The sequence below is a fragment of the Cheilinus undulatus genome, linkage group 14 (genome assembly GCF_018320785.1).
Source record: "Cheilinus undulatus linkage group 14, ASM1832078v1, whole genome shotgun sequence".
NCBI lineage: Eukaryota > Metazoa > Chordata > Actinopteri > Labriformes > Labridae > Cheilinus > Cheilinus undulatus.
In genome coordinates this window covers 18,455,594-18,469,432 of record NC_054878.1, presented here as the reverse complement: position 1 = coordinate 18,469,432, position 13,839 = coordinate 18,455,594, and the positions used below count along the sequence as shown (strand labels likewise).

The 13,839-nt window shown below is 38.7% G+C and overlaps 1 protein-coding gene across 3 annotated transcripts in view; it reads right to left on the bottom strand.

Moving 5' to 3' along the window:
* Nucleotides 1–10,130, bottom strand: part of LOC121521920 (1-phosphatidylinositol 4,5-bisphosphate phosphodiesterase beta-4-like) — a 109,696-nt gene extending 99,566 nt beyond the window's left edge. For 2 of the 3 annotated variants that reach the window (XM_041806128.1, XM_041806127.1), the window contains exons 1-2: nt 9,900–10,129; nt 5,041–5,086 (exon numbers count right to left, since the gene is read on the bottom strand). The gene's annotated coding sequence lies outside the window, so the exon portion shown is untranslated. Of the gene's footprint in view, nt 1–5,040; nt 5,087–9,899 lie in introns of all 3 variants that reach the window. The other variant, XM_041806129.1, reaches the window with a different exon arrangement.
* Between the last annotated feature and the right edge of the window lie 3,709 nt (nt 10,131–13,839).

The following is a 13,839-nucleotide window of genomic DNA, read 5'->3' as shown; positions in this document are numbered from 1 at the left end:
GGTATGAACTTTTTTGATGCTTTTGTTTTTGTTTCTTAAAGTAATAGAAGGACCGCAGCTGTAAGGTAAGTATTGTTGGACAGTGTATCCATACCAGGACCTGCAACAAGCTTTATTCAGCCAGCAGCCAGGGGGCTTGCGCTGATGTTACAGATTCAAAGTAAACACATTATTATTATCAAAGTACTCTAAAGGAGGGCCTTTCAGGGCTGAGCTATGTCTGTGGTTAGGCCTGATTACAGTTATCACTATTAAGGGCCAAGTATCGCATATCATATTGAATGGTACTGTATGGTATGGTATAGTGTAGTATCTTATCTAACCTTAACATATTGAATAATGAGATTTCCACCCCAACAAGACTATATAAAATTGAGGAGATTGTATGGTATTGTATCGTGAATTAGTCTGGGATTTACACCTCTATAAGAACACATAAAAGTGAGGAGATTGATTCATGTTGTAAAATGAGTTACCCTGTGATTTCCATCCCTTCTAGTATACAAAAAAGCGATAAGATCTCCCACAATTTCTCCCCTGCTGTCTGGAAGTGGTTACATTTTTATCCAACCTTGATTTAATCACTGTAAACTGTTAAGTTTTCATGAAGTCAAACTAAAAGGAGCAGAATTACAACTTTAAATCAGGATATGTCAAAAATGAAGAACACTGGCTGTAAAGTATTTAACAAAAAGGCATCAAATCATGAAAAATGTAATTGGGTGTGGTCTTGAAAAAAATCAAATTTGACTTTCACTCCATATTATTCCAACCATGTTTCTATCCACATACAAATATTAGGGACACTGTAGAAGACACTGGAAAAAAAATAATTCCAACAGAATTTTCGTCTCTTCAGGAGGCCTGAAGCTGTAGGGAATGTGCAAGACTCATGCTTCATGTAAATATGCATGAATTTTCAGTCCGTCTGTTTCATTTTGTTGCAAATTCTCTTTCTCAATAGACCAAAGTTTCCACATCTCCAAAGCCTTTAACTTTTTTGTGCAATTAAAAAAAATGTGCATAGAAACATGAACTGAACCACACTGAACAGTCCTTCGAGATATATTCTTAATATATTAAAAGCAAAAAGTCTATCAGAAAAAATATAACTGAACAAATCCTCAGTCTCTCCCTTCACTTTCTTTATTAAAGAGCAAGCTTGTTGAATAAATTTGACATTTTTTTCTTAAGCAATTTTCTTTCCACCTTGGAACAAAATTTTGAAATGTTGTTTCTTTTCAAGTGACACTTATTGCCTCAAGTGAGAGTCACATCCATAATTTAAGTGAATGTCAAGGTCTGACAATGTAGCAGAGAACAGCCAGGCTGGATTCTTAAGTCATGCAAACACTAACAACAGGATTGATTAAGCTGTGTTTACTCTGCTGCCATTGTTTATTTCTTGATGCTTGATTGCTCCTGCTACTATAACATAAGTGTGTAGTGGGGATATCTGATTATTTTTCATAACACATAAAAAGGTGCCAATACAGGAATCCTTTCATACAAAAGGATGGCACAAATATGCTTACTGCTGGAGGAATTTCTACTAAATACCAACATCATTAACCTTTTATATATCTCACTGTTTTGTGTTAATGTTATTGTTTTGAAAATACTGTATCAATACAAACAGGAAACGCAAACTCCATCCTGTTCAGGGACATTATGAAATAAACTGAACCATGACTATAAACCTGAGAAATATAAACATGTCCATAATGAGTCATTTCATCCCTCACTGACTATAAAGGGGGAAACTTTGTTTCCTCTAGTCATTCTGTTTTCGAACAAGCAGCAACAATGTTGTACACTCAGAAGAAATAAAAAAATATGGTTAGCTTCCCACTAGACAAATCTAATGTTGAACAAAGCCCAGCAAGAAGGAAGCCTTGGCCAAAGGTCATATCCAGTAACATGGTAATGTCCGGTAATGATGCCGATGTTTTGATGTGTGTAGTGACCAAAAAAAGTAGCATATAAGCTCAAAGAAAAAGAGAAAGATTATATTTAAAACACATGGAGATGAATAACTTATAGTTCTGGGATAAATTTGAGCATAACATTCGATTTCTTAATATGCTGTTGAATTATCTATTCCTTCCATCAGCATGTCATTGCACAGTGCAGTAAATTTATAAAGAAATGCATTCAAAATGTATCAGCTCCAGAGGCAATTTTGAAATCCAGCAGGATAATCTTGGATATAGAGAATATTTATGATCTGAGAGAGGAAAAAGTATGAGAAATCTGTCTATAAAGCACTCAATCTTGGAACCCATTGGAAATCAACATCTATCACAGACTGACAACGGGGAACAGATGACAATTTCGTGGTAATACAGGTGAAGCCAGCATTTACTTTACCTTACCTTTAATGGCATGTACTGTATCTATGCATTCTATCTGTTACTGGAGACTGCAAAATAAATGATGCCCGAAGTTTGAAAATAAGGTAATACTTTTAACTCCCAGTAAGATTTACTAGTATACAAGCAGTTGCAATATACTAATAATTTGCTCTCTGTTCTATGCTGTTGTTCTTGCAGCTTTATAACTTGACATTTGGTTGCAGTTTACAACCAATAAAACTAGATCTTTGTTAATTATACCAGTGGCTGGGTGATATGTCCTAAAATTTATATCATGGTAAATTTGACTAAACTAAAAGAGGTCATGCATTTAATGCTAATCAGGTGTTGTAACCCCTGTTCTCACCCTAAAACATGCCTGTGATGGCAAACTCAACCCGTGTCTGAGCGTAAAATCACAGAAAAACAATGGTAAAAGTCTCTCTGAATTCACTTCTTTATAACCACACATGTAGTTTTAAGTTTAATTTCCTCCTACTGAGGCGTGTCAAGCTGCTACTGACAACGGCGTTCACAATTACAACTATGGACTTTTATTGTGAAGAGCTTGTTGGAAATAGCATGTCCATCATTGATTTAACTTAGTTTAGCAGAAGTCCCACTAAGTGTATAGAGCAACTGTGCTTATAGCTGCTTATCAAACCTCATTTAATGCCACAACCTGCTGCTTTGAATCATCATGGGCTTCAAACAAGTAAGTCATGAGTTAAAGCGCATATTTAAACAGTTGTATAAGCCTGTATTACGGATTACTGCAGTATTGGGCTCAAAGCAGAGTGGATCCATTGTAGCTCTCGGCTTGTGTTAAAGCCCCAGACAGGCTGATAGAGACACTTTGCACAGCGAATACGCTCGCTGTATGTTGCTGTTATTACAGGCATCGAACTTTGAGAGGAGCAAACACATGTTTCACCTCATTTCTGTGCTACATGTTAGTAACACTACACAAACAGGTGACACTGGATTGTTACCATGTTGCACTGTAGTGTCAGAGAGAAACATGCACTCACACTGAGCTGTCATCAGATCTCTGCTATCCTTACAGTGGCATTCAAACCGTTGATGGCGGTGTTGCAAAAATCCACTCCATGGCAGAAATTTACCAATGATGGTACTGATACCAATTTACCACCCACCACTCCTCATACAAAAACATATTCTACTATCTAGTATCATTGGCTATGTATAACAATAGCTGAATCCCATCAGTATAGTATTTCCTGGTGTCTTCTTGCTTTGTCTTGTATCCTAAAATACCAAAGGGCACTTGGGATAGAGCAAATATTAAATTTAAACCTCTCCATTGAAGAAAAATAAGCTTTAAGCTAGGGCTGAATGATTTGGAAAAAAATAATCTACTTGGGATTTTACTTCTAATATTGCAATTGTGATGTAAGATACCATAAGTTTCCTTGTCTTATGTGTATTTCAACAAACATATGGGTGAGTTGGTTATATTATAACCAACACAATATCAGATAGCTTATACTAGGGCTGAACAATTTTGAAAAAATATCCATGGTTATTTTGACTTATATTGCAAATTTGATATAAATTGTTGTATTGAAGGAACTTATTTTTGTGTCATTCTCAGTCTCATTCTTGTAAGGATACAAAAGTAGGAAAAGTAGGATTGCTTGTAAACTGCTATAAGAAAATTGACACTTGAATGTTGCATGATGTGCATAGCATAACACTTCTGCAGCAAAAAATGTATATTAAACTGGTATTTTGATTGTGTAAGGTGAAAGAAACACTACCTTCTGTGATTTGAAAAATGGCAGTAGTCATATTTTGATTTAATCTAAATTCCAGCCTTACTTCTGAAAATTAATCAAGGCCAGTCAACAGACAGCCTTTATGCTACACATCACGTCATTAATACAGATTACATCATTAATACAGAACATATTATGGAGAGCAATCAGCTCTCAGCTCCAGTTCAGTTTCTAGTGCAGCATGAGGGAAACACAGCAGCAGCACGAGCAGCAGCAGCCACGCAACATGCTTAACAATGAGTGATGTCTGGCTGTGCACCTGAGAACACCACACATTGGTCTTATATGAACAATAAGGTGAAAAATGATGCTTCCATTTTTCAGCACAAAACCAATAAAAAGTCACGTGCACCTGTAGATACTATGTGTTTGCAATGTTTGACATTTTGTAGGAAAAAAATCATCTGTTTTCTCTTATGAGACAGCAACCACAGACCTTTAAAAAGGGAAAATGATAGCCTGATGGATATCAGTGTTCAATAAAAAGTGGAAGTAAAATCCTCCCCATTCCTCACCTGCTTGATGTTTCTTGTTTTTTTAGCTTCCCCCCTTTGTTTTTAGCACACTAGATTACACACTGAGACCTCCAGATAGATTACATAACTCGTCAGGTAAGCCTTGAGGCAGGATGAGGCCATATGTTTCATACACATTATGCATACACTTTAATTAATTTACTTAATGCAGTCGAAGCTATTAATATGCAAGCATGAACCGGGTGCTCTGGAAAGGGGACGCTAAAAATGAAGAGGCAGTAGGAACAGAGCATTTCCGTCGCTTGCTCCCAGATGGTATTAGCCAGCAGTGTTGTAAGAGAGAAGCTAACTGGGACTGAATAAAAACAAGAGGAAAAAAATAAACACGCTCAAAACAAGCTCAAAACTCACCAGTTCAGCATCAATAAGGCTCAGCGGGAGTAGCTCATGTCTTGGCCTGCAGAGACAAAAAAGGTCATACAGTAAGAAGGGGGGAGAATTTCATAAATCACAGAGGCATGAATGTGGACTTATTTGGTTGGAGGTCTAAAAGCGTGCTATACAGTAGATAAAAGGGCAGGAGCTGAAGCGGCGAACCACCACAGAGGGATGAGCGCTACCCGCTGCTTCCTTGCCAAGGAAAACACAAAGTAAATCACAATATCGACAAACTGCTTCACAACAGCCTTTGCTTGTCAGACTTTAACTAAAGGGGCAGACGTGTCCAGGGCTGTGATTCAACACACTACCACAATACACGTCTGTCGCTTTGTGTGCCAGGCTGCTTCTCTGTTTGCCTATCACCTTGCATCTGGCTGTCTGTAATTCCATATACAAAAAGATCCCTTCATCAGGGTTTCAATGACTGACAGGAATGTTGAGGCTGCTGTGAGGAGAACACAGTGCTGTGATAAAAACCTGATCAGCCTCATCAAAATAGAGCCAAAGACAGCTGAGCTAATCAAGACCAGAGCGGTGTAATTATAAAAAGAAGCAGTGCAAAATAAATAAGAGAGGAAGGAGCGAGGGAGCATGCCAGCTTTTAGGGGAAAAAAACTAGCAAATCATGATGTACAGTAAACTGGCAAGGCAGATGGATAGGGTTCAACTCAAATCCCACAGGAATAAATCTCTAACCTTGGAGCAATTCAATATGAAGCTGGCAAATACTGTGAAAACATACAAAGAGAGGAAAATGGATTTCTCACTTCAGTGTTGTTTGGACCTGCTACAATCTGACAAGCTAGCCATAGAAATACAAGAATTACAGTGATACGGTTCATAGCCTAATCAAACTAATACTATGTCTGCGTCTGCCACACATATACATTTGTAAAACTGGAGTTATAAATGTAAGGCTTGAGTGTGCCAAGACTTGGATATGTTGTTATACCTTCCCAATGATTTGCTTTTTTCATCAAGGAGTGGAATTACTGGCTTCTCTCTGACTTAAAGGAAAATATTGTTATTCTGTCTGCTTGAATGCACATAAAGGTAAAACGAATACTGCAACGACCATCATCTATCCAATCCCAAGCAGTAAATTAAATTGCACTCCCACCGCCTTACGCTGACAAGCTGTGCATTTTAAGTTAGGCCATGGTGATTCCACTTAGTTTACAACAAAGCAGAGGCAAGTTTACACAAACTTAAAGGGGGAAAGATGGAATTTTAAGCTCCTTTGAAGAACTTTTAAGTTAGTGTCAGTTTTGGACTAGAGCTGGACAACAAATTGAAATGTCATTGGAATTGCAATATGGCCTACAATTTTCAAATCACAGGTGCAATGTCTTAAAAGATCAATTTCAAGTACCATTTTAATTTCAACATTTTGGAGCTGAGATGTTTTGGCGCATATTTCATAGACAGAAATTGTGAAAAATCCTACACGCCAATCATGTTCATACTGATTAAATTATTATTTAATATGTTTTTTTTTTTAAATAAAAAAAGAATAAAGATTAAAAAAAAATACTGTCACTATTCTATATCACTAATGAAAGCAAAATTGCAGTATAAGTCAAAATAATCGCAATTCAAATAGGGATGCACACTATTGGCATGATATTGGTATTGGCAGTTATTGGCTTGAAAAATTATTTTTTGTATTGAAAAATATGAACATTTCTGCCAATATTTACAACCGATATTTTGGCTGTAAAAATCTGCCTATATCAGGTGTAAATATTGGCTGTTTGACACATATGAGTGAAGTTTTATGTTGGACCAACAGACCTTTACCAGCTGATATGTTTTCCTTTATTCATTATTATTCCTTACTCTTTAAAGTGTGTTTAAAGGACTGGAAATTGTTCATTTGTTCCTCCTCAAACTTTAAAATCGTGTGTTTTAATGGCTGAAATTTTAGGTCTGAACTACAGATGAATATCAGTATTACTAACAGTAACTACTGGAATTATTTTGTAAATATCAGCAAATCAGGGGCACAAGTTTAGCTTAGTTAGTAGAGCAGGTACCCATATACAGAGGCTATAGTCCTTGACACACTGGTCGCTAGATCAATTCCTGATCTTGGCAATATATAAATATATATAGCATATATATATATATATATTTATATATATATATATATATATATATATATATATAGGCATATTAGATGAAAGCAAAAACGCAATATTGAGCAGCCCTGAATTCAATATTTTTTCAAAATCGTTCAGCTCTACTGTGGACAAAGTGGCACTTCTTTTCTCTGAGCTGATTCCTATCCATATGAAAAAAAAAAGATTTCTACTAATCTTATACGTTTTTTTTTAATACTGTCTACTGTTAACCTTCCTGCAACCTTTGTTACAGAAAATGTCAACAAAAGCCATTTTGCACTGCTTTGTCAATCATTTCATCCAGTACCTACCTCATGACAGCAGTTTTAGCCATCACAAATTACAACAAAGAAGTAATCAGTCTCATTCCTGATGGGCTTATTTGCAACTTCAGGTCTTGTAGAAACATCAGTGTTAATTCCAGTCTGTTTCATAACCATGTAAAAACTCCCCTCAGGAGCTTTAAGCTAAGAGAGAATCAGAGTTAGCCAGGAAAATTCTCAAAAGTGGGACAGTGTGCTCTCACAAAATAGACAAATTCTCTAGAGAATACTACAGAACACCACTGATAGCGAAATTAAATTTGGGCTGTAATAAAGGTTGTTCAGCGGCTTGATATGAAAAGGTTAATCATAGTTTGCCAAAAGTGCAGTTACTTTTATGCTTCACATAAAAAGTAATAATTAAGAGCAATAATCACAACCACAAAAAATAAAAAGCATTGCCATTTAAGCTTTTATCACACAGCCATCTCATCATTAAATAAACATACAACAACATACAATGCAGCACCTCCTGAAAATAACATCCGTCAAAGGCACTGACCAATGAGTTCACTGATAGATATCACACTTTGACAGTCATATAGTTAAAGGAGGAAAATAATTTTAAAAAACACACCTGCACACCCCCAGTTAGCCTTTAAGCTTCTTAGTCCATGTCTATTCATCACAATGCCTCCCAGGCCAGCTTTAAGCCACAGGTAAGGGATTGTCACTGTGTGCGGGAGGGTGATGTTTGCCTGTGTAATCACCAGTGGAGCGTCTACGTCGCAGTGTCAATAAGCCGGAGCACAATTTGTTTTTCTTTACATAACAGTAGCGATCTTTCATGAGCAGCAGAGGACACTTTGAAAGGAGAGGTGGGGGAAAAAAACGTTTGTTCAGTGAAAGGAAAGTGAGATACTGGATACAGTGGTGAAGCTACTTATAACATAAACAGCTTTGCTGAATTTTACAATTAAAAATATGGCTCCTAGGCAAATAAAGATAATTCATTGGTGAGCAGAGCATGGTAGTGTGTGAACAGGTGGCACAGAGGATGCAACAAGTCTCCTAAGGTCCCATATATACACATTTATCAGATATTTTTTCAGTATGTTAAGCCAAGCAGAAACCTTAAACTAAATTATACATTATGGGCTATTTGCACTGCAAATAAGCCTATGGAGTTACCCACAGGTTATCCCTAAACAAATAACACTGTCTGCCTTCTGGGTGTGTGTGATAAAACAGGTTTTGATAATAGGAACCATCTGTCTGACTCCATGAAATTCAGGAATGGTGGCATTTGTTGTACTGTCAGAGAAGAATGTCAGTTTTTATGTATTTTACCCTAAATAAAACAGAGAAGCTGCAGGTGGATAGTGACATTGGTTTAACCTCCAGTCAATGTCAAGGCATCAACACTGAAATTTTATCCTCTATAACTTTGACATTTCTTCATTTCTTCTGAAAGGATTAAACACACTAGACAGACTAAACAGAAAAAAAAAGATGATTATAAAGGAAAATTGACACTATTTCATATTCTAGTTTTCACCTATTAAATTAAAGGACTGTATGACATTGAATAAAGGTGTTAGATGCACTGTTTTTGTGATTTTTGGTACTTTAAGACTGCCCTGGCAGTGATTCAATGACACCTTGCAGTCTAGGATGTCTGCATGCACGGCAGCTGCAGCACCCACATTCACTTTGCTACCTCTCCGTCTGACAGCAGCAGTTATTGACTGCACCAGTTCAACAGATTAAATCAACATTATAATAAAATTATCTGCCGGGGAACAGGATACACACATTAAAGTGAAGAACACCACAACGCAAACACATCTGTCCAAATATCCCACATTCAAAGGCATGCTAGGTGGCTCTGTCGGTTGACTTTTATGGTGAGAGTGCAGTTGTGTGCAGTGTGCCTGTCATCGGCCGGCTGCCTTCTTATCTGTCCCGCTACAGCTAGCTGCAACGGCTAACCTCCCAGCCGTTGGAAACATCAATAACCGCCGCATTTCAGCAAGTTCTTGAGCCGCAGTGAGCCTCTCTTGTACCGTGTTTATCCGAGAAAGAAGGTAGTACGACGAGCAAAGCGAGAGTAAATGCAATATCAAATTGATAAATGCTCATTTTAATGCGTCTGGCTAGCTAGCTAGCACAGGCTACTGTCTCCAGCTGTGTATGTGTGAGACCGAGAGACGGAGTGAGGCAGGCAGAGGATGTGCGATGTCTGAATGATGCGAGCAGGATTTGTAACGTGATGGAGTTTAAATGAAAGGTCTGGTCTCAACAGCAGCAACAAAACAGCTGATATAGCGTTATTTTGAGAGCAGTATAGTCTTGTTTTAACGTTGTGGTCTGCACAATAACTCTTAATATTCCGTTCGCAGCAATCAGAGACATTTCAGATAGCGGCGTGTTTGTTTCTTACGTGATTTCGGTGTTAGGGACAGGTCAGGACGGGTTTAATCCAACGGCGGAAAGAAAAGATGCTCTGCAGGGTCCGGGTCTGGGGTTTTCTCTCAGTGTGGCTGCCTGTCTGTGTCCCTTCTCCCTCCGACTGTCTGCTGTGTCTCTCTCTGCTGCCGGAGTGTCCCGGTGCTCTTGTACCAATCGCCCTCCAGTGGAGACTGAACGGCCCTGATGCGCTTTGATTAGGAACCCCTCTTCAGCCAAGCAGCGCGCGCTCCCTACCCACCACTAAAACGTGCTTGCGCGTGAGTGACTGACTGAGCGCGTGCGTGTGTATGTGAGTGAATGAGCCTACCTACTAGGGCTGACAGAGTGAGTCATCCAGCAGAACCAGATCCAGCTCCTCCCTGCTTTTCTAACAGCTGACTACTGTAGCCGCCGCCATGCGTTGAAAAAGACAACAGTGGCTCCCCCTCCTCCCTGTGTGAAGCCACAGTAATACTGCTCTGTATTTCAAACACAGGCTACTGTGTGACTATGACTCTGCTTCTAACTATGGCATCTCTGCGTGTGATAGTACTACCTCTACAGATATTCAGCAGTTTTTATTTATTTATTTATTAAACAGAGTTTATCTTAGTTGCATTTTTTCTAATCATTTTCACCTTGAAATTATTGAAATCTTTTTTCTTTCAAAACATGATGATTAAGCAGGGCAATGGTTAGTGCTATTGCCTCAAGAAATTCCTGACTTAAATCGGACAGGGACAAGGCCATTCATAAAGGGGGTGAACTTCATGGGGTCTAGCTGCATGGGTAAGCCCATTAAGGTCAGTAAATAAACCCAGCCCTTCATTAAGTTAAGCTGCAATAACCATAATTCGTCTAAACCTATATACTCTCCATTCTTATCACAAACACACACTTTATTTGTTGTTGCACCAGTAAAACATCCTGTTTCAAATTGTGGGCAGACCAAGTGGACTAAACCATTTGTCTCGTTAAATGCACAGTGTGTAAAAATTCTACCACCAGATCAAAACAATAGTAAAATATGACGAAAAGAGTCTAGCCTTGCTGAGCTCCACCTATCTCCACTGTTTACTTCAAATTTTGAATTGAGGACTCTGTTAATTAAAGTGGCATGCCATATAGTGAATTTACTAGATTGTAAACTAACTTTGATTTTATCCAGTTAACCCAATATGAGGGAGAAAAAGCAGTACATAGTGCCCTTCTGGGTTTGTGATGCTCTTTGCAGCTACCATATGAAGGCAGAAAATTATAAAAATTAAGAATGTTTCTGGTTTAAAAAAATGTAGGAAATATTTCAGGTAATGTAAGAAACACAGGAATAGTATTTTTACAATTAATAAATACACCTCACTGCAAAAAACATAGCATAGAGATAAGCATTGTCATACAATTGAGATCAGCTGATGCCCAGCTGATTCACTATTGGCTAATGGCACTCATGCTGCCCTGTTCAAGCTGCTCTTGCTTGTCTGTGATTTGCTGCTCTCTCTGCAAGCCGCTTTTTGCAACCCTCCTCCACCTCAGCTCCTCCTTTATTCTGCTTCTGACTTAATCAATGTCATTCTGTTGTAAAAGATGCCTACTTTGCTCAGGGTGTCCTTGTAGGCACAGGAAAGGCAGGAACAGATGCTGTTCCTGCTTGATGCTTTCCACCTAGGCCCTTGGAAGAGTTGGGGGATCCTTATAGCTGATGGCTATAAGTGCACATTGATAACTGCTAATAGAAACAAATATTTATAATCGCAAATCATGTGTTCCTTTACAAATTGGACATGATTGAATTCTACATAAAGTAGCTTTTAGTCAGACTTCAAAATCCAGCCATGACTTGCACAGAAAGAAAAGAAACTGTGACAACTTTCAAGGGAACTTATGAACCCAAACTTACTTATTAAGATCTATTTAGCACCAAAACGAAGTTGAAAGCAAGATAGGTGGCCAGCACCAATGCTAACAATAACATACCTGTATTAATCTTAGCACGTTTACTTGGCTTTTCGGCGGCCTAGCCGTTTCTGTGGGACAGGCCTGGACAAGGTCATTCTGTACGGAGTTTGCATGGACTCCCCCACATCTGTGTGGGTTCTCTGCCGGTACTTACTCCAACAGTTGAAAGACATGCTGGTTAGGTTAACTGGTGACTCTAAACTGTCTGTAGGTGTGACTATCTGCTTGTCCGTCAGCCATGTAATTGACTGGTAACCAGTCTGGGGTGTATCCTGCCTCTCGCCCAATAATAACTGAGATTGGCTCCAGCCCCCCCGTGGCCCTGAATGGCACAAGCAGTATAGATAATGCATTGATGCATGAATGGATGGAATTCGCTGCCTGTATGAAGAACTGATCAACCTTACCTCTGAAAAGCAATCCCTACACAGCTACAGGATAATACCATTACTATTATCATAACATTAATTCATATTCGAAACAAAGGGTTGTCCAACCTTATTTTGTAATCAATAAAGGATTTCATTTATCTGTCCTACCAGTTTTTAGTACAGTAGCACTTATGCAATTGATTTTGGTGTATTCTAGTAACAGGATGACATTAAACATGACTGCATACGTTAAAAGAGAAAGACATTGCTCTTTTGGAGCTGTAGTGACATGAAATGCATGTTTTGTTGAAATTCAGAAGCTGTTCATCATTACTGGTCTATTCCAATGATACCGCTCAGCACGTCTCTAAGATTTGGGGGCTTTAAAAGAATGGTCACAGTAGCCACATGCTGCAAGCAGAGCTCCTGACTAATTAGTTCCAGTGAGGACCAAGGTCACACATTCCTACCATTGCCATAACGCACCATACCCTCCCTGTCCCTGTATAACAATCTCAGTGCTCAGGATTTGTTTTTAGTTATCTGCAGTCTCCACAGCAACCCAAAGTAAGCCTGATGACATCATAGGGGTTATTTTAGGAATGAACTGATGCTCAGTTCTAAAATCGATGGAACACCCTTTAAAAGTCAACCTCTTTTTGATGAAATTATTGCGTCATCATTTCCTGGGACAATAAACAAAAAAACTAAATTAAACCTGCAGTAAAATTAGAAGGAAAATGCATCTTCTACTGGCACAGTCTTAAAAATATGTCTTTACAAAGACTGGATTATCCAAATCCAAATCATTTTTTGTCAAGTAGGTTGGCAAAAGGAGCAGTCTTAGTGTTACTGTTGCATTAGATGGGCAGCGCTACTGTCAAGAAACTGAAAAATAATTGAAAGATATGGTGAAAGAAGGTTAAGGGAATTCCTTCGAAGAAAAGTTTCCTCATCCCTCTTTTACCCGGAAAGCTGTTTAAGGTTATAGGTCAGAGGTTTATGGATGATATTAGAATTATATTTAAGGTTTATTGCAAGAATTACTTTAGAGTTACATATAAGTGTTAGGATTAAGATTGGATTATGTGAGAAATTCCATGCAAAGTGCAGAGGGCTGGGATTGGATTTAAGCACCATGATTTTACTACTGTGTCCATGCATGTATGAGCGTGTCCTGTTACTGTACCTTCCAAGCTGCACCCTATGGTCCTTTCCTCTTCTGCTGTCCTGGAGTTCCTCATTACAGCCCAGTTACAGGATTCATCCTCCTCTTCATCCCCGCAGCAGATGGACAGACGCAGGGTGATAATATTCCTGGGAGTTTGGGAGGGCGTCGCTGTTTATATAACCCAGGGAATCTTATTAAAAAGCCGCCCTCCTTCCGTCCTGAACTCGGGGTTAATTAGCTCACTTCCTAGTTGCCGGTATGCATGGAGGCCTCTGAATGGTCACACTGGCTGTTATGGAGGAGCGGGCTTGTCTTATCTCCTGTTGCCTGTTGGGATTCTGCTGAGGAGCTGAGACTGAGAAGGATACAGTGTTTATGCAATCTGGAAAGTCACAAAACACACAGCTACACACAGCTTAGAAATCACACTTTAA